Here is a 19,162-nt window from a genome sequence, read left to right as displayed (position 1 = left end):
AAACAAATGTCCAAAAAACTGAAAAAACTTCCTCTTCATCATACTGTGTAGAATAATTCAGTAACAAGAGAAACATATGAAGTGATTGCTATTGATTTTTCTGTGCTTATTGGCATCTGCTCAATAACTTTTATATTTGCTACATTCACTTATCGTAAGTGAACCAGTAGTCTGTAGTAAACATAAAAATACACTGAATTTAAGTATCATTGACTTAGCGGTTGCTTATCTATATAAATAGAATAAACAACATTATTGTTATGAGGCCAGATTGCTCTCACGTAATACAAGATGGAAGGAAGGAAGATTACGGTTTAATGTCCCATTGGCAGTGAGGGTTGTAGGTCCCAGGGAACCAGTTGTTATAGATAAAGTGTATGGAAAGAAATTGACCCTCTCCATTTCAAAGGAAGCATCATAGCAATTGCCTTAAGTGATTTAGGGAAACCATAGTAAATGTAAACTTAAATAGTCAGATGGGATCTGAACTGCCATCTTCTCAAATGCAAATCCAGTGTCTTGGCATTGTTTCACCTTGCTTGGCCAACTAATGTTAGAGCTGTCAAGTGGCAGATCTGCATCCTCAAAGATAAAGGGAGAGAGAAAAAGAAAAGAGTGGTGTGGAAAAGTAACAAGGTGACAGTGAGGTAAGGATGTCAATATGGTATGACGACCGTAAGGGAGACAGGTAGGTGAAGGAAAGGGAACTAGAATAGGAATGAGCAATTAATTGCGGTTAATCATAATTATTCTGGTAACTGATTATAGATATGAGGTGCGGCTAGAAAAAAACCGGACTGATGCTGGAAAAAACATTTATTTGCAATTATTTACAATTTCATGTTATCTCCTTCAATGTACTCTCCTCCTCAGTCTCTATACCGCTCCATACGAATTTTCCACTGTTCATAGCAATGCTGCAGATCATTTTCGGTAAGTCCATACATTACTTCCGTCGCTTTTTCTTTTACTGCTTCAACAGTCTCAAATCTAGTTCCTTTCAAAGCTGACTTGACTTTAGGGAAAAGAAAAAAGTCACAGGGGACCAAATCAGGTGAGTAGGGTGGATGATCTAAGATGGGAATGTTGTGTTTTGCCAAAAACGTCTTCACTGACAACGCACTGTGAGCAGGGGCATTGTCTTGGTGAAGGATCCATGACTTTTTTCTCCACAAATCGTTCCGTTTTCTCCGTACTCACTCACGTAGGGTAGCCAGGACGCTAATGTAGTAATGCTGATTCACTGTTTGTCCCTCTGGTACCCAATCAATGTGCACAATCCCTTTGATGTCAAAAAAAACAATCATCATTGCCTTGAATTTCGATTTTGACATTCGTGCTTTTTTTTGTCGTGGAGAACCAGGGGTTTTCCAATGCATCGACTGGTGTTTAGTTTCGGGATCGTAAGTAAAAAACCACGATTCATCGCAAGGAATAACATTTTGTAAGAAGGTGGGATCACTTTCAATGTTTTCCAGTATGTCAGAACAAATCATTCTTCGGCGTTCCTTCTGTTCAATTGTGAGACACTTTGGAACCATTTTTGAACACACTTTGTTCATGTTGAAACTTTCATGAAGAATCTGCCTAACACTTTCCTTGTCAACTCCTGTTAACTCAGACACTGCTCTGATTGTTAAACGGCGATCTTGTCGAACAAGTTTACCGATTTTTTCAATGTTTGCATCAGTTTTTGCTGACAATGGTCTGCCAGTGCGAGTGTCATCACTGGTGTCTTCGCGGCCATCTTTAAATCGTTTAAACCACTCAAACACTTGTGTTCGTGATAAACAATCATCGCCGTACACTTGTTGTAACATTACAAACGTTTCACTTGCAAATTTTCCTAGTTTGAAACAAAATTTGATGTTAACACGCTGTTCTTTCTGTACACTCAACATTTTCTGACGCACAGACAAAATGTCAACTACTTAAAACAGACGCCACGGACAGACTGAGTGCAGGAGGCAGATGAAACTCGAGCAGTAGGCGGAGCGAGAGTCACGTGACAGGCCACGCGACTTTCAGCCTTATTGCATTCGTTTTATTGTTTCACCGTTACTAGTCCGGTTTTTTTCTAGCCACACCTCATATACTGGTAGTTCTTTCACATCAGATAATCTTACATACTCGATTATTCTTATGATTAATTATTTCAGTTTTTCCATTTTTGTTGTAATGGATCTTGAGTGTTGACTTGCTGTTCATAGCTTCATATCTCAGAGAGAAATTGCAAGAACAGTATCAAAGACACTTTCAGAACATTTAAAAGTCCAGCACTTTGGCATTTTGCACAATTCCAAGTTCTCAGTTGAAGCAGCTCCATTTTCATGATCCCTTGGGAGTAACTACTGCCATTGATAACCTAAATACCATTGTTCAGAACAAGCACACATAGAAAGTAACTGAGGTTGAAGAACCACAAATATAGTTATTGGCTACCGCGGAAGATGATTTGTGTAGCATTCATGATATATTGGTTTCAGTACAGGAGCAGCAGAGCTGTACCACAGTAACAGCAGATAACCAGGATTCAGTCTCTTAATTTCGACTCTATTTACATCAACCTGTAATCAACCGAAAATGACCTCCTCTGCAGTTCTAGAAAGACAATAAGACAGTGTATCCTTTTTTACGTAGCATGTCTCCTAAACACCTGGGATTAATGGCTTCCTTTTTTTCCTGAAAGACTGTTATTTTGTAAAACTGATCAATTGTCGTTAGTTACAAAGAGAAATGTAAGTGTGATAGTATTGCTGTAGTTTTTGTAGGACAAGCCTTTTTGTCATAAAAAAATGATAGTAGGGGGATGCTTTAAGAGAGTTCTAGACTCAATACTATGATAATATTGCATGACATTGATGGTTGGCTCCGTACAGCAAAGTGATATTGCACAGACTTCATGTCAACTCTCAGAGGTGGAAACATGGTGGATGTTGACTCCAGCTGTTATTTGGCCCTGGGGCTGGCCTTGCACTTCAGAAAGCAAACAATAAGGTAGATGGATGTAGGTGAAGACTTACAGATGAAAATTTATGAAGTAACTTGAGAATAAGTTAACCAAATGATTATCAGGACTTTCTTAGGGTGAACACTTGCTCGGTTGATGTAGTCTTGCAAATGGCTGCACTTGTCAGAAAAATACCAGTCAATTGTGAGATGCTATTCCTGAAACTCAGCACCTGTCCATTATTATATGTTATTTGGCTGCAGGAAACTCAACTGAAGGCCTGCTTCCAAACCCCATTGTTTGAATTGAAGACCTAAAATGCACAAGTGCAGTATCACCATAGTCAATGAGCCTAATTATGGCGGAAATGTGCAGAGGAATTATAGAAAGACCAAAACATTATATATAGTATATTTAATGCTTGAATTTGTGGTTACATTTGAATTAGAAGGGATTTCTTGCTCTTACAAAAGTTAATGACATCAAAAGTACCAAAATGTAGGGTCCTTTAGCCCATCAGCTCCATTGCACTTTCCATAATTGGTCTGAAATGAATGTTTAATTTTTTACCAATTGTAGCTTACCTTTGTCCAGACACATCCCTGTATTTTCTGCTGACGGTTATTTTAGTTGTTTGAGTTTATACACCATAATGCTGGTCTTCCAGTACTTCTAAAATAAATGTGCATTCTAAAGGTTAGTAGTCATTTCCACAATTTGATTTTCATAATGCAACAAAGAGTGCAAAATAAGCAGTCTGGCATGTACAGGATTTAACTGACAGATATACAGTATTAGCCGGGGACTATAATCAGATTTCAGTAGATCCATCAATATATTGTGCAACATATTGCACAACTTTCAGCCTTGTCCATAGAAGGTCAGTAATACTGCACAATGTTACTGACAGTCTAGGAGAAATTTATAGACAAAATTAAAGATGTAACATGACTAGTAATTAAACAATCAATTATTAGAATACAGTTAATCAGTATGATTAATCGACTCATTTAAATAATGAAAAAGACCAATTAATTAACTTTTACTCATAATCGCCCATCAATAAGCTAGAAATATTGAAAGCGTGGTAAGCACGAAAGATAAGTTGTTGGGCTTAGATGTGAAATTCAGCAGCTCAGATAGCATGAATTGTGAAGCAGCCATCAAAGTCAACTGCTTTATCTGGAGAATCAGGCTCTGCAACTGCACACTCTAGTTGTCTTTTGGTTAGTTCTGCAATAGCTGTTCATACCACATAGACTGGCGAGGCAAAATATTATGACCACCTGCTTAATAACTTGTTGGTCCATCTTTGGAACAAAATATGTCACCAGTTCTGCATATCGTGGATTTGACAGTTTGTTGCTAGGTTTGTGGAGGTATATCACACCTGATGTCTATGCAGAAGTCATATAATTTCTTTAAACAGCAGGCTGCTTGATTTGTGTATGCGATGATGGTGCCCGATAGCAACCCAAATGGGTTCCATTGGTTTCACATCAAGCGAATTTCTTGGGGAAGACATCAACAAGAGTATACTATCATGGTCCTCTTAAACTGTAGCACAGTTCCGACTATGAGACACAGTTAGTTATCCTGCTGGAAGATGACATCGCTGGTGGGGAAGAATTGAGCATGAAGAGGTGCAGGTGGTCCACAGCTGTCAGCATGTCTTCGATTACTATCACAGTTCTCATATGAGTGGAGCAGAATGTCTCCCACAGCAAATAATGTTTCCACCAGCCATCGTCCTTAGCGCAGTGCACATTTCGAACTGCAGTTCGTGTGGATGACAGCGTTTGTGGAGACGACCTTTGACCTGGTGTAATGAAAACATGATTCCTCCAATAAGTTGACACATTTCCATTGATCCATGGTCCAGTTTCAATTATCACATGTCAACTGCAATCATAATTGATGATGTCATTGGCCTAACTTGTGAACATGTAGGTGTCGTCTGCTGCGGAGCCCCATGTTCGACGATGTACGATGAACGGTGTGCTCCAGAATTGTGCTCTTTGAGCAGAGATGCCACAGATTGCCACCTACGCTGCTTTACAGAACTTTGAGGAAACAGGTGGTTTGGTATTAAAGAGGGGTAGAAGTGCAAAATACTTGTGTACACTAGAGAACATTGCAAAAGTGGAACAAGGCTTCAGCGGGAGTTCAAGGTGTTCTACTTGCAAGTGTATGCTGCAGCTTGACATATCGGATCACAGTGTATGGTGAAAACTGCACAAGGAACTGCAATACCACCCATACAAAATTCCTCCCCTGCGGGTCCGGGGTAAGAATAGGCCCGAGGTATTCCTGCCTGTCGTAAGAGGCGACTAAAAGGAGTTTCAACCGTTTCGGCCTTCCATGTGATGGTCCCCCTTGGGGTTTGACCTCCATTTTTCAAAATTCTACAGAAGTACGAGCCTTTTGGGGAAGGACAACTTACGTAGTGTACCACTGGTCCTCAGTGCACTAAGACCTTGGCACTCAGCATTGTACCGGCGTTGTAACCATACCCACTATTCCTCAAATTGGGCCTACACGTCTGATGGGTTGTAAAAGTTACGCCCATAGTGCGTCCCCATCTGCACCAGCGATCATGATGGACTTTCCATGGCACCAGAAATCCAGCACGGTAGCCAGCCCGTTGTGGTGGGGTCGTCAGGTACCCTCTAGGTTGTAGCCCCCTGACAACACAGGGATCGTACTGCCGATACCTGAGCTGCACCCTCCCCATGTCGGCCAAGGAGTAGATGCCCGTCTCCTTGGGGCATCAGGACTCCCGGCAACGGTCATCCTGCCAGGTGGCCCTTGCTGAGGCTGGGTGGTGCCCGTGGGGAGAGCCCCTGGTCGGAGTGGGTGGTATCGGGGCGGACGTTTCGCAGATGAAACGTCAACACGTATCAGGTCGCTCTGCAGCTGAGTCTTTCAAAAGAAAAGGTACCATTTCTAGTTCTGGTTCTCCTGCCCTTTCCCCCTTGGCCACTCCCTGGGAGGAGGGACAGGCCCGCCGGCTTGGGGCGAAGTACTTCCCCCGCTATTTGGTCTGTTCTCGAACCGATGGGGGGACGTTCGCCACCTCCAAGCCCATGTTCTTTGTTCAGCACATTGAGGACATCTTCGGGGAAATCGAGGCTCTCAGCAAGATGCGTTCAGGGTCCATTCTTATCAAGACCACCTCTGCCACACAGTCGGCGGCGCTCCAGGCGTGCGACCGCCTAGGGGACATCCCAGTGTCCATTGTCCCGCACCTGGCACTAAATAGGATGCAGGGGGTTATTTTTCATCGTGACCTCTTGCTACAATCTGATGAGGAGCTCAGGGCCAACCGGGAGCGCCGAGGCGTGCATTTCGTCCGGCGAGTCCAGCGCGGCCCCAAAGACCGTCGCATCGACACCGGGGCCTTTATCCTCGCCTTCGAGGGGGACGTTCTCCCGGAGAAGGTCAAGGTGATGTGCTACCGGTGCGACGTGCGACCTTACGTCCCGCCTCCTATGCGCTGTTTTCGGTGTTTGCGCTTTGGGCACATGTCGTCACGGTGTGAGGCTGAGCCCCTTTGTGGCGATTGTGGACGTCCTCTTCGTGAGGAACATACATGCACCCCACCACCTCGGTGCATTAATTGTCCTGGCATCCACTCGCCTAGATCCTCAGACTGCCCTGCCTGTCAGAAGGAGAAGAAGATACAAGAACTCAAAACTTTGGATCGGCTCTCTTATTCTGAGGCCAGGAAGAAGTATGACCGCCTCCATCCCGCGCCGTTGACCACTTCGTTTGCCTCAGTTGTGTCCTCTCCTTCCGCGGTATCCTCACCCCTATCCTGTCCCCCCTCCGCCTCCTCCGCCCATCAGGGGGCTCTACCTCTGCCTCCCAAATCCCTCCCTTCCAAATCCTCCTCCCCCGTGGCCCCCGCCCCCTCTGCCCCAGGGGCCACCCTTCTTCCTCCTCCTCTCCCCCCGCCACCTGAGAAGCGATCCTCTTCTCAGGCGTCCATCGGGGAAACGTTCCGGACCCCAGCTTCCGAGGTCCGGCGTTCGAAAACAGACCCCGCGCGTGAGGACCTTCTTCGGGTCCAGCCCACCATCCCTTTGCCTCCTCGGCCTTCCAAGAAGGCCTCCAAGAAGAAGTCTCTCTCCCCCTCTCCATCCCGGTGCGTTTCGTCTGACGCTCCATCCGTGAGTTGCTGCTCCCGGCCGTCCTCAGTTTCGCTGGGACGCTCTGCTGCCAGGCGCTCAGCTGGCCTCTCGTCGGCAAATGATGCTGCCCCACCTACACAACCAGGGACAGCGGCCGCAGCTGGCGATGACTCGATGGTACCGGATCCACCTCCCGCCGGTTGTATCGTTGTTCCCTCGCAACCTGGCCCTCTGCGGCCGTCGAGGTGACCAGCTCTTCCCCCGTCTGGTTCCCCCAACTTTTTGACTAGCGATGGCGTTGTTACATTGGAACATAAGAGGTATTTGATCTAATCGGGAGGAATTACAACTGCTCCTCCTCCTGCACTGTCTGCTCGTCCTTGGTCTCCAGGAAACCAAGTTGCGCCCGACTGACCGTATTGCCTTTACCCACTATACCTCGGAGCGGTATGACCTCACACCTGTGGACGGTATCCCAGCTCATGGTGGGGTCATTTTGCTCATTCGGGACGTGTCTATTACCATCCCATCCCATTGACCACCCCACTCCAAGCAATAGCTGTCCGTATTACTCTTTCTGCTTTTACTTTTTCAGTTTGTACCATCTACACTCCACCGTCATCTGCTGTTAGTCAGGCTGACATGATGCACCTGATCGTTCAGCTTCCCCCGCCGTTTTTATTGTTTGGCGACTTCAATGCCCATCATCCCCTTTGGGGCTCTCCTGCATCCTGTCAAAGAGGCTCACTCTTGGCGGATGTCTTCAACCATCTCAATCTTGTCTGCCTCAATACCGGTGCCCCGACTTTCCTCTCGGACTCTACTCATACCTACTCCCACTTGGACCTATCGATCTGTTCTACCACTCTTGCCCGTCGGTTCGAGTGGTATGTCCTTTCTGACACCTATTCGAGCGACCACTTCCCCTGTGTCGTTCGTCTCCTGCACCACACCCCATCCCCACGTCTTTCGAGCTGGAACATACCGAAAGCTGACTGGGGACTTTACTCCTCCCTGGCGACCTTTCCGGACCACGATTTTCTCAGTTGTGACAGTCAGGTCGAATACCTCATGGCTGTTATCATCAATGCTGCCGAACATTCCATTCCTCGTACTACCTCTTCTTCACATCGCGTTTCCGTCCCCTGGTGGAACGAGGCTTGTAGGGACACTATCTGTGCTCGACGACGTGCTTTACGCACCTTTCGCCGCCATCCTACGTTGACGAATTGTATTGAATACAAATGACTCCGAGCGCAATGCCGTAGAGTCATCAAAGACAGCAAAAAAGCTTGTTGGGCCTCTTTCACCAGCTCCTTTAACAGTTTTACTCCCTCTTCCGTCATTTGGGGTGGCCTGCGCTGGCTGTCGGGCATTAAGGCCCACTCTTCGGTACCTGGCCTGACCTCAGGTAATGAGATCCTTGTTGATCCTGTGGCTGTCTCCAACGCCTTTGGCCGCTTTTTCGCGGAGGTTTCAAGCTCCGCCCATTACCACCCTTCCTTCCTTACCAGGAAAGAGGCAGAAGAGGCTCGGCGACCTTCCTTCCACTCGCTGAATCTGGAAACTTATAATGCCCCCTTTACTATGCGGGAACTCGAACGTGCGCTTGCACTGTCCCGGTCCTCTGCTCCGGGGCTAGATGCCATTCACGTTCAGATGCTGGCACACCTTTCTCAGGCGGGCAAAAGCTTCCTTCTTCGTACCTACAATCGCGTCTGGACCGAAGGTCAGGTCCCCATGCGTTGGCGTGACGCCGTCGTTGTTCCTATACCCAAACCCGGGAAGGATAGACACCTTCCTTCTAGTTACCGCCCCATTTCTCTTACAAGCTGTCTCTGTAAGGTGATGAAGCGCATGGTTAATGCTTGGTTAGTCTGGATTCTTGAATCTCGACGGCTACTTACTAATGTCCAATGCGGCTTTCGTCGCCGCTGCTCCGCTGTTGACCACCTTGTGACCTTGTCGACATTCATCATGAACAACTTTTTGCGAAGGCGCCAAACGGTAGCCGTGTTCTTCGACTTGGAGAAGGCTTATGATACCTGTTGGAGAGGAGGTATCCTCCGCACTATGCACAGGTGGGGCCTACGCGGTCGCCTGCCCCTTTTTATTGATTCCTTTTTAACGGATCGAAAGTTTAGGGTACGTGTGGGTTCCGTATTGTCCGACGTCTTCCTCCAGGAGAACGGAGTGCCTCAGGGCTCCGTCTTGAGCGTAGCCCTTTTTGCCATCGCAATCAATCCAATTATGGATTGCATTCCACCTAATGTCTCAGGCTCTCTCTTTGTCGATGACTTCGCGATGTACTGCAGTGCCCAGAGAACATGCCTCCTGGAGCGCTGCCTTCAGCGTTGTCTAGACAGCCTCTACTCATGGAGCGTGGCAAATGGCTTCCGGTTCTCTGAAGAGAAGACGGTTTGTATCAACTTTTGGCGATATAAAGCGTTCCTTCCGCCATCCTTACATCTCGGTCCCGTTGTTCTCCCATTCGTGGAAACAACTAAGTTTCTAGGGCTCACGTTGGACAGGAAACTGTTGGTCTCCACATGTCTCTTATTTGGCGGCCCATTGTACACGTTCCCTTAATGTCCTCAGAGTTCTTAGCGGTTCATCTTGGGGACCGGATTGCACTGTCCTGCTTCGCTTGTATCGGTCCATAGTCCGATCGAAGCTGGATTATGGGAGCTTCGTCTACTCGTCCGCTCGGCCATCCCTCTTACGCCGGCTCAACTCCATCCACCATCGGGGGATACATCTTGCGACCGGAGCCTTCTACACTAGTCCTGTCGAGAGTCTTTATGCTGAAGCTGCCGAATTACCATTGACCTACTGGCGCGACGCACTGCTGTGTCGGTATGCCTGCCAGCTGTTGTCTATGCCTGACCACCCCTCTTACCAGTCCTTCTTCACCGATTCTCTCAACCGTCAGTACGGGTTGTATGTGTCTGCCCTGCTGCCCCCCGGAGTCCGCTTCCGTCGCCTGCTTCGACAATTGGATTTTGCCCTCCCTACCACCTTCAGAGAGGGTGAGAGCCCGACACAACCTTGACTCCAGGCTCCGGTTCATATTTATCTCGACCTCAGCTCACTCTCGGGGATGTACTCCGGCTGCAGTGTATTGCTCACGGTTTGTCGAACTTCGTGCTCGACTTGCCGGTCACACCTTTATTTACACCGATGGCTCCAAAACTGACGATGGTGTCGGCTGTGCCTTTGTCGTCGGGGCCGCCACCTTTAAATACCGGCTCCTCGACCAATGTTCCAGCTTTACGGCCGAGCTTTTTGCTCTCAATCAGGCCGTTCAGTATGCCCGCCGCCACCGCCATTCATCGTATGTACTCTGCTCTGACTCACTCAGTGCTCTTCAGAGCCTTGGAGCTCCCTATCCGGTCCATCCCTTGATTCAACGGATACAGCAGTCCCTCCATTCTTTCGCTGGTAATGGTTCTCCTGTCAGCTTTCTGTGGGTTCCCGGACATGTCGGAGTGCCTGGGAATGAGGCTGCTGATGCTGCAGCCAAGGCTGCAGTCCTCCTGCCTCGGCCAGCCTCCCATTGTTTCCCGTCATCTGACGTTCGTGGGGATGTATGTAAGAGGCTTGTGTCGTTGTGGTGGGATGCTTGGTCATCCCTCCAAGGAAACAAGCTCCGGGCAGTAAAACCACTCCCAACTGCTTGGACAACATCCTCCCAACCATCTCGGCGAGAGGAGGTCCTTCTGACCAGGTTGCGGATTGGGCATTGCCGGTTTAGCCACCGCTACCTGCTCTCCGGTGACCCAGCCCCGCAGTGCCCTTGTGGTCAGGCATTAACAGTGCGCCACGTTTTATTGTCGTGTCCCCGTTTTAGTCAATTTCGTGTTGTCATGTCCCTGCCATCTACTTTACCAGATGTTTTAGCTGATGACGCTTGAGCAGTTGCTCGTATTCTGCGTTTTATAACTTTGACTGGCTTGTCCAAAGACATCTAACCTTTTTACTTATTTTATCTGCATCTTTGTCAGGTCCTTCTGGTGTCCCCCCATCCCCTTGAGTTTTACTAGATTCCATGTGCTCTAACAACAGTGACTGGGCGCTAATGACCTCAGTAGTTGAGCGCCCTTAAACCCCACCCAAAAAAAAAAAAAAAAAAAAAAAAAAAAAAAAAAAAAAAATATATATTCAGATGGAGCAAAAACTGAATGCAGGCGGGCTCTCAAAGAGACCACACTTTTGTCAAGAATTGTTCTAACTCATGAACAACAATCCAGACCTCTAGAACAATCTGATTATGAGCAATTAGGTGAACTGATGTGTGTCAGGCTTTGTTAACAAGCACAACTTTAGATACTAATCTCATGAAAATCCTTAAACGCTTCCTGCAACATCACTTCACAGTCAGAAAATGATAGTGTGGTGCAGCATGCCATTGTTTGGAATTGTAATACTGTAATACTGTATTTTCTTGGAGATGATCACAGCAATGCTGTAACTGTGAATATAGATCATTATGTTCACATATTGAACCATTTCCTAGTGTGACAGCTTGCTGATCATCGTCGTTCCAACAACATGGTACCACATGCCATACCGGATGGCATTCTGTTAACACACCACAGAACATCTTTCCTTGTCATCTCACATCCAAGAATGGGGAAATTTTCTGGGCTCCAAGATCTCATGACCTTTCAGAGCAGGGTGCAATTTCTTCCTTTGGGGTCATTTGAAATCTCAGATCTTCTGGTGTGACCCACCATACACACTCCAGAAATTAAAAGATCAAATTCTAGAGGAAGTTAATTGAATTACAGTGCTAGTCCTCTAAGATGTTATGTCTAACTTCCATAAAAGATTTGAAATGGTGTATGAAGGAAAATGGTGGCCACCTATCTGACATCATTTTCAAGTGATAGGCATTTTAAACTGCAAGCATTGTAAATTCATGTTGAGTTTCTTTTATATTGCTGGGAATAAATTTGTATTATTAGTGAAGGTTTCAGATCACCTGTTTCAGTGCCGCATCTGTTAGTTATGTACATCTGTAAATGTTGAGTCCTGTTACTGTACATTCTAATACTTGTCATGCAGCTTTACATTGAACACTGTTAATTGCCAAGTAGCTAACAAAATTTTCAATTGTTGGAGCTATTTATTTAGATAATTTGTAGAAAGAATGACCATTGAAATATGTTTTTGTTTACTTATTTTTACTGGCTGAAATTCCAAATATTTTGCCTTATGCGAAATAGGCTCTTTGCAGCAGAGTATATAACTCCACACTGAATGCTTGAGAAAGAGGCAGAATCTATGTGAAATGAGTTCTTGATTAGTGTATCTGTGTGTTCTCTTTAATACCCGAGGCTTCATCCAAGCTGCTGCATAATGTGTTGTTAGTGGCACTTTCAACAGTAACTGTGTGTTTGGAATATTTTCATTAGTAATATGCTATTCAGTTGTACTAATAAAAGAACTTGATGAAATTTCTTGTAATAACACAACTACCAGTGTATGTTTTCTGCAGCTCTATCTTTCAGTTGAATTTACTGTAAAAAGTCCAGGGGAAAACATTGTAAATCACTGTGATAAGGTGGATACTGCTTTGGTCAGACTGTATACTTCTGGCAATTAACCATGCAAGTAATCTCTTATCAGAAGAATTCTGATGTAAACCAATGCCATGTATGATCCAACTGAGTGACAGGCAATGCATAAATCACATTGCTGCATGACCATCCCTCCCCAACAAGTGATTTTTCAGGCTCTGCACCAACATGTTCCACAGAAAGCTTCATTCAGGGCTTGTACTGCTCAAAGAGTTACACAGTCATCATCATAATATGGGGAACATCCTCAGCATGTGCTTGATGTCATCATCATTTATATAATTACGGTTAGGTTCCAAACTGTTATATGCAGCCACTACTATTAATATATGATCTTCTTTTCCAAGATCCTGCTCTAAAGAGCCTAAATTATAGGTGACATGACTGAGCCCTGCACTTGACTTAGAAGGACTAGTTATATGGTAATCGCTTCCCGAAGAGTTCTGTGCCACTTTTAACATTCCCTTCTGATGAGTACTGTTGAGTAGCTGTGGACTTGGTGAACATTTTATGACTCATGCAGTCTATTTGTGAACTTCTTGGGTTTGTGAATGTTTTTGTCCTCAGTCTCCAAGCATTAAAGCTACTACAGATAGTTAAAATGAAGCTATTTGAGCAAGTGGCACCAGCATATGGATAAGTTAATCCACTAGCTCAGTTATGCCTACTTTGCACTTAAAAATTCATGGTGTTGATTTGACTTGTGGATGGGATTGCTAGCATATTTTGCAGTATGCTTCTTCTGTAGTCCGTGATGAATGGTGAATTTAAGGGTGAATTTGGTTAACTTGTGTAGTTCACTGCTGCAGTACTAGAGTATATATCTTTGTCTAGGGTTCAAGATGAAGTATTATACTATGGTTCCAAAATCTATTACAGATTATTGGCAGATTTCAGGCAGAAAATTGAAAAGGCCCAGATATTACAGAATAACTATTTATCATTATATACAGACTTGGGGATCTTAACTCCAGATAAATGTAATGATTGTATTAAATAGATCTTGACTTTGCCAGAACATGGTGCGTTGATAGTGGCTTGTCTAAAGTTCCTTTAATGATTTGTTTGAAGTCAAACAATGGAAAATCCAGGATGGAATGTTTGAAGTGTTAGATAAAATCAGCAGCTATGTAGTAGAGGATGAGTAGCCCATTCACACAGATGTATGTTCTTACTCTGTCACAAATTGTGATAGTTTTTGAGACACACAGGGCACAAACAGTTTGTGATTCTGAGAGTTTGCCTAAGAAGCTCTCCCATCAAAAAACAGACTTTGTGGAAGATAGATGCTCCATGTGGCAGATAAGCAAGTCATTGTTAGATAGAGCAAATAATCAGCAGTCGGGCAAGGAGTATAGTATGACGACAAAATCTAGAGCTGTTGTTCCATATGGTGGTAACAACTTGTTAAAGATAGGCAGGATAATCTGGAAATTTCAAAATTTCAAGTTAAAGTAGTTTTCCATCCACCATTTAAGATTGGAGACCTTCTTGAATTGGTGAAGGATGACGTATTATTATTGCAGAAGGTTGTAGTGTATAAAATATGTTGCCAACATGGTATGGCTTACGCAGATCAGGCCATGTACACCCTGGAACAATGTTGCATAGAGCGTCAATGCTGCAATTGCCTTTTGCATTCCACAAAGTCTGGCATTGCTGAATATTGTATACGTACCATGCATACAAAGTTTTATGCTATAACAGTTTTGACTATGGCACTGCTAATTCATTTTCAGGTAAGAAATTCTGTGATTATATGTGCTGCAGAGACAATAGGATGACTGGAAGGAACACAGAAATAGCAATGGGTTCAAACCTGAACACTTAGCATCTAATAGAAGAAAGAAAGATGATAAAGCAACAGAATGAACAAGCTAAAGATCAAGAAGAGCTTTCAATAACTAGACACAAATATGCCACATTCGATCAATGAGTCAAAAGCAGTTGTAGAACAGAGTAAAAAAAAGAGTGGCTTGAACAGAAAGATAGTGACGCACAAAATACTGCCTCTCAAAATGACACCAGGACATTATACCATATCGTTCGAGAACTTATTGGAGCAAATAGTTTTTCGAATGGCTTCTTAAGGGATAAAAATTGCAAACTTCCAATCACAAAAGATGAACAATCTGCCCAGTGGATTGAGTATTTCAAAGAACCATTAAACCAGCCCAACACACTTTATGCTTAAGACATTGAAAATTAGCCAAAAATGCAAAAGTTGATGGTAAAAAAGTGATATCACTGCACGCCATTCACATGTAAAACCAATAAATCTGCTGGTTTGTATGAAATCTCAGTTGAAATTCTATATTATAGAGGTCTTAATTCACCATATCCACACAGTATTTAATTTTGGAAATCATCACTTTTACTGCCACTAGTGACACATTCATGAACAATGGCCAGTTAGGTTTCACAATTCTCTTTTGTATGCAAGTAAGGGAAAACTATGTTCCGTACTTTGTTAGAGCTCTTGCTATCAAGTATTTGTTTGCCAAAACATATTCTTGATGAAATCATTAACAATAGTTCGGTGTGGCAAAGGATAATCAAACTAACTATCTCAAGCACAGTACAGTGTTGAGTGGTATAATAATTTCGTCAGAGTAACACAGTTTTCTAGGTTGGATGAGAAATGACAAAATTAAATACGATTGCATAGTGAAAAAGTGTTTGTGCTAATTAACAGTCTCTACCAGCCCGACTACAGTAAACCTTCCAATACAGATTGACATAGTTGTTGCACCTGTAATTTCTGGCCACGACCTCTTTCAACATGGTAGGTTTCACTCATTTAGTATCTAAAGTCAGACTCTAACATGAACCTATATTATGATATTACATGATTGCGTGCTGGTCACAGACTTTTAGATGTTTAGGTATGTAGTAGGTGTTGTTTGGGGTCAGGTGTGGTATTTAAAGACAGGTGTAAGAATATGATGTGATTTCTGAACTACTTAAAGTTTCAAAAATTGTTTAGGTTAGATTTTGGATGGACAGTAGAAGACTTCACTGTTATTGAAGGTTGGTAAATTATAAAAGTATACATGACATTGTTATGCTTCTTAGATAGGAATCCTCTACATACAAGTGTGGCATCAATCTAATTAGTGAGAGATGTCACCTTGTTCAGAAAAAATATAGCAACAGAAGTTCAGTGTTGAAGTTCAGTATTTTGTAACCATTAGGGCAAAATAGGCAATCAAAATTATGAGGTTCCAAAACTTCCAATGTCAGTTATGTTGGAATTTAATTATTTTCAAGTAATTTAAAGTTTTTTTTTTTTTTTTAATTTTCCCAGAAAGAGTGAAATATCTGCACACATATCTATATACATACTCTTCAAGCCACCATACGGTGCATGGCAGAGGGTACCACATATTACCACCAGTCATTTCCTTTCCTGTTCCACATGAAATAGAATGAGGAAATCACAACTGACTAAAAGCCTCCATATGAGCCCTAATTTCTCACTTTTTATTTTCATGGGTTTTATGCAAAATGTAGGTTGCCAGCAGTAGAATCATTCTGCATCTAGGAATTGGAATCTGGGTCAGTGGATATCATGTGAGAAAAGGCCAAGCTTAGTTTTGCACAAGCAATGCTTTCTAAATCCATGGTGATCTGTGGACAGAAGCTTTTCTGTTTCAAATAAATTTATTATATTCGAACTCAGATTGTCTACTAGAATTCTGCAGCAAACCAATGTTAAGGACATGTTCTTTCACCTTTCTTATGTATAGAAGTCACCTGTGGTTTTTCCACTCGCTTGAGACTTTGTGCTGGGCAAGAGATTCACAATAAATGCAAGCTAAGTAAAGAGGTCAGTGCCGCAGAGTACTCCCTATAAAACCAAATTGGGCTTCCATCTGGACCTGGCGATTTATTTGTGTTCAGCTCTTGCAGTTGCTTCTCTTCTTCACAGGTGCCTATTTCTGTGTGCTCCATGCAGAAGTCTGTGCAATATTCAAATGATTATATATTTGTATGATCCTTCTGTGTGAATGATTTTTTAAAAATGAAATTTAAAACTTCAAATTTCCGTTTGCTGTATTCTATTGGTACCTCAGGCTGGTCAACAAGTGACTGGATAAAAACCTTTGACACCTATAGTGATTCTATTTATGACTACAATTTTGTCAGGTTTTCAGCAGGGCCTTTGGCTGAGATAGAACGATGAAAGTTGTATCTTTGCACATTAATCTTCCTATGCACACACAAATGTCTACAAACTTTTGCCTGTCAACATTCAGGTCTTCTTTTTTGAATCGAAAGTGCAGTAATCTCTGTTTCCTCTTCATTTTCTGAATTTGATTATTATGCAGGGGATGGTCCATCACATTCTTAAACCGCGTACTTGACACTTATACCTCCAGAGTGCAATTTATATTCAGTTTAAACTTCGCCTATGATACCTGTATGTATATCATATTGGAGCTGAATAATGACAACTCATTGGCTAAGTAGAAAGCTAACAACTGCCTATCTGTTTTTGCTGGTGTAAATATTCTCCTAGTCTTCTTGATGGGTGTATTAGCTTTCATAACTAATGTCACTATAATATTATGGTCACTAATCCCTGTGTCTATAGTGACATTGTTGATAAGATGAGGCCTGTTTGTAACTACAAGGACTAAAATATTTCCATTGTGTGTGGGTTGTGTAACTAGTTGTTCAAGGCAGTTTTTGGTAAACGTGTTTAAAAATACTTCACAAGACCATCTGTCCATACCAGCTGCAGTGAATCCATAGATGTCCCAAACCTTCAAATGAAATGATAATAGCACTTTGCATTCTGTCAGTTAGTTCAAAGTATTTCCCTACTATTTATTAGAGTTGAAATTTCCATTTAATTAACTGAGCTTCTAGTGAATCTAATTGTATCATTGGAATCAGAAAGGCAAATATAACCAACTGAACCATAAATTTAAATGGAATGTTGCATAAATAACAGTTTGTGCATTCATGTATGTTATACATATTACTTGCGCAGCTGCATTAATTATAGACCGAAAAGACAAAAAAAGTTTAGTTATTCATGGCATAGTAAACATAATAGATGGAGGAGCTTACAGTTTGTGATGTTTCACGTACAATCCACACAAAAATCTTCATAAAAGATTTGCTCGTAACACTTAAATTTATTACCTGTCTCCATTTTACATCATCTTTGTTTTGGTCATTATCAGTTATTTTACTGGCCAAATAGCAAAACTCATCTACTACTTTTATTGCCTAATTTCCTAATTAAATTCATTCAGCCTTACCAGATTTAATTTGGCTACATTCCATTACCCATGTTTTGCTTTTGATAATGTTCATCTTATATCCTTCTTTCAAGATACCATCACTTCCTTTCAGCTGCACTTCTAAGTCCTTTGGAGCCTCTGACAGAATAACTACGTTATCACTCATTAGCAAATCTCAAAATTTTTCTTTCTCCTTCCTGAACTTTAATTCCTTCTTCAAATTTTTCTTTGGTTTCCTTTACTGCATACTCAATGCGTAGATTGAATAACATTGGTGATAGGCCACAAGTTTGTCTCACCTCCTCCTCAACCACGGCTCCTTTTCACGCTCTTTGACTCCTACATCTGCCATCTGGTTTCTGTACTAGTTGTGTACAATGCGTCGCTTCCTTTCATTTATGTGGTAATGGTCCTGTGTCAGCACCTGCTTTGTTTGGAACTGGAATTTTTACAGTCTTCTTTCAGTCTGAGGTACTTCCCCTGTTTCGTATTTCGTGCACACCAGACTGGCTGCCACAATAATCACAATAATTCTGATGAAATATCATCTATTCCAATGTCTTTGCTTCAGCTTAAGTTGTTCAGTGCTCTGTCAAATTCTCCTCACAGTATTATATCTCCCAGCTCATCTTCATCTCCTTTGTACATATGCTCTATACACTAGTTCCACCTGTCAGCTTTCCATTTTTTGCTTAGTACTAGTTTTCTATCTGAGTCTTGATATTCATACACACAAAATTCAAGCTTTCGCAACCAACAGTTGCTTCGTCAGGAAAGAGGGAAGGAGAGGGAAAGACGAAAGGATTTGGGTTTTAAGGGAGAGGGTAAGGAGTCATTCCAATCCTGGGAGCGGAAAGACTCATCTTAGGGGGAAAAAAGGATGGGTATACATTCGCGCACACACACACACATCCATCCACACATATACAGACACAAGCAGACATATTCAAAGGCAAAGAGTTTGGGCAGAGATGTCAGTCGAGGTGGAAGTGCAGAGGCAAAGATGTTGTTGAATCACAGGTGAGGTATGAGTGGCGGCAACTTGAAATTAGCAGAGATTGAGGCCTGGTGGATAACGGGAAGAGAGGATATATTGAAGGGCAAGTTCCCATCTCCGGAGTTCGGATAGGTTGGTGTTAGTGGGAAGTATCCAGATAACCCAGATGGTGTAACACTGTGCCAAGATGTGCTGGCCGTGCACCAAGGCATGTTTAGCCACAGGGTGATACTCATTACCAACAA

The 19,162-nt window shown here is 43.1% G+C and overlaps 1 protein-coding gene across 1 annotated transcript in view; it reads left to right on the top strand.

Moving 5' to 3' along the window:
* The window catches only part of LOC124795073 (exocyst complex component 5), a 112,420-nt gene that overhangs the window by 28,953 nt on the left and 64,305 nt on the right, over positions 1–19,162 (top strand). The window lies entirely within an intron of this gene.

The sequence above is a fragment of the Schistocerca piceifrons genome, chromosome 1 (assembly GCF_021461385.2).
Source record: "Schistocerca piceifrons isolate TAMUIC-IGC-003096 chromosome 1, iqSchPice1.1, whole genome shotgun sequence".
In the NCBI taxonomy this organism is placed as follows: domain Eukaryota; kingdom Metazoa; phylum Arthropoda; class Insecta; order Orthoptera; family Acrididae; genus Schistocerca; species Schistocerca piceifrons.
This window is presented reverse-complemented; position numbering and strand designations above follow the sequence as displayed.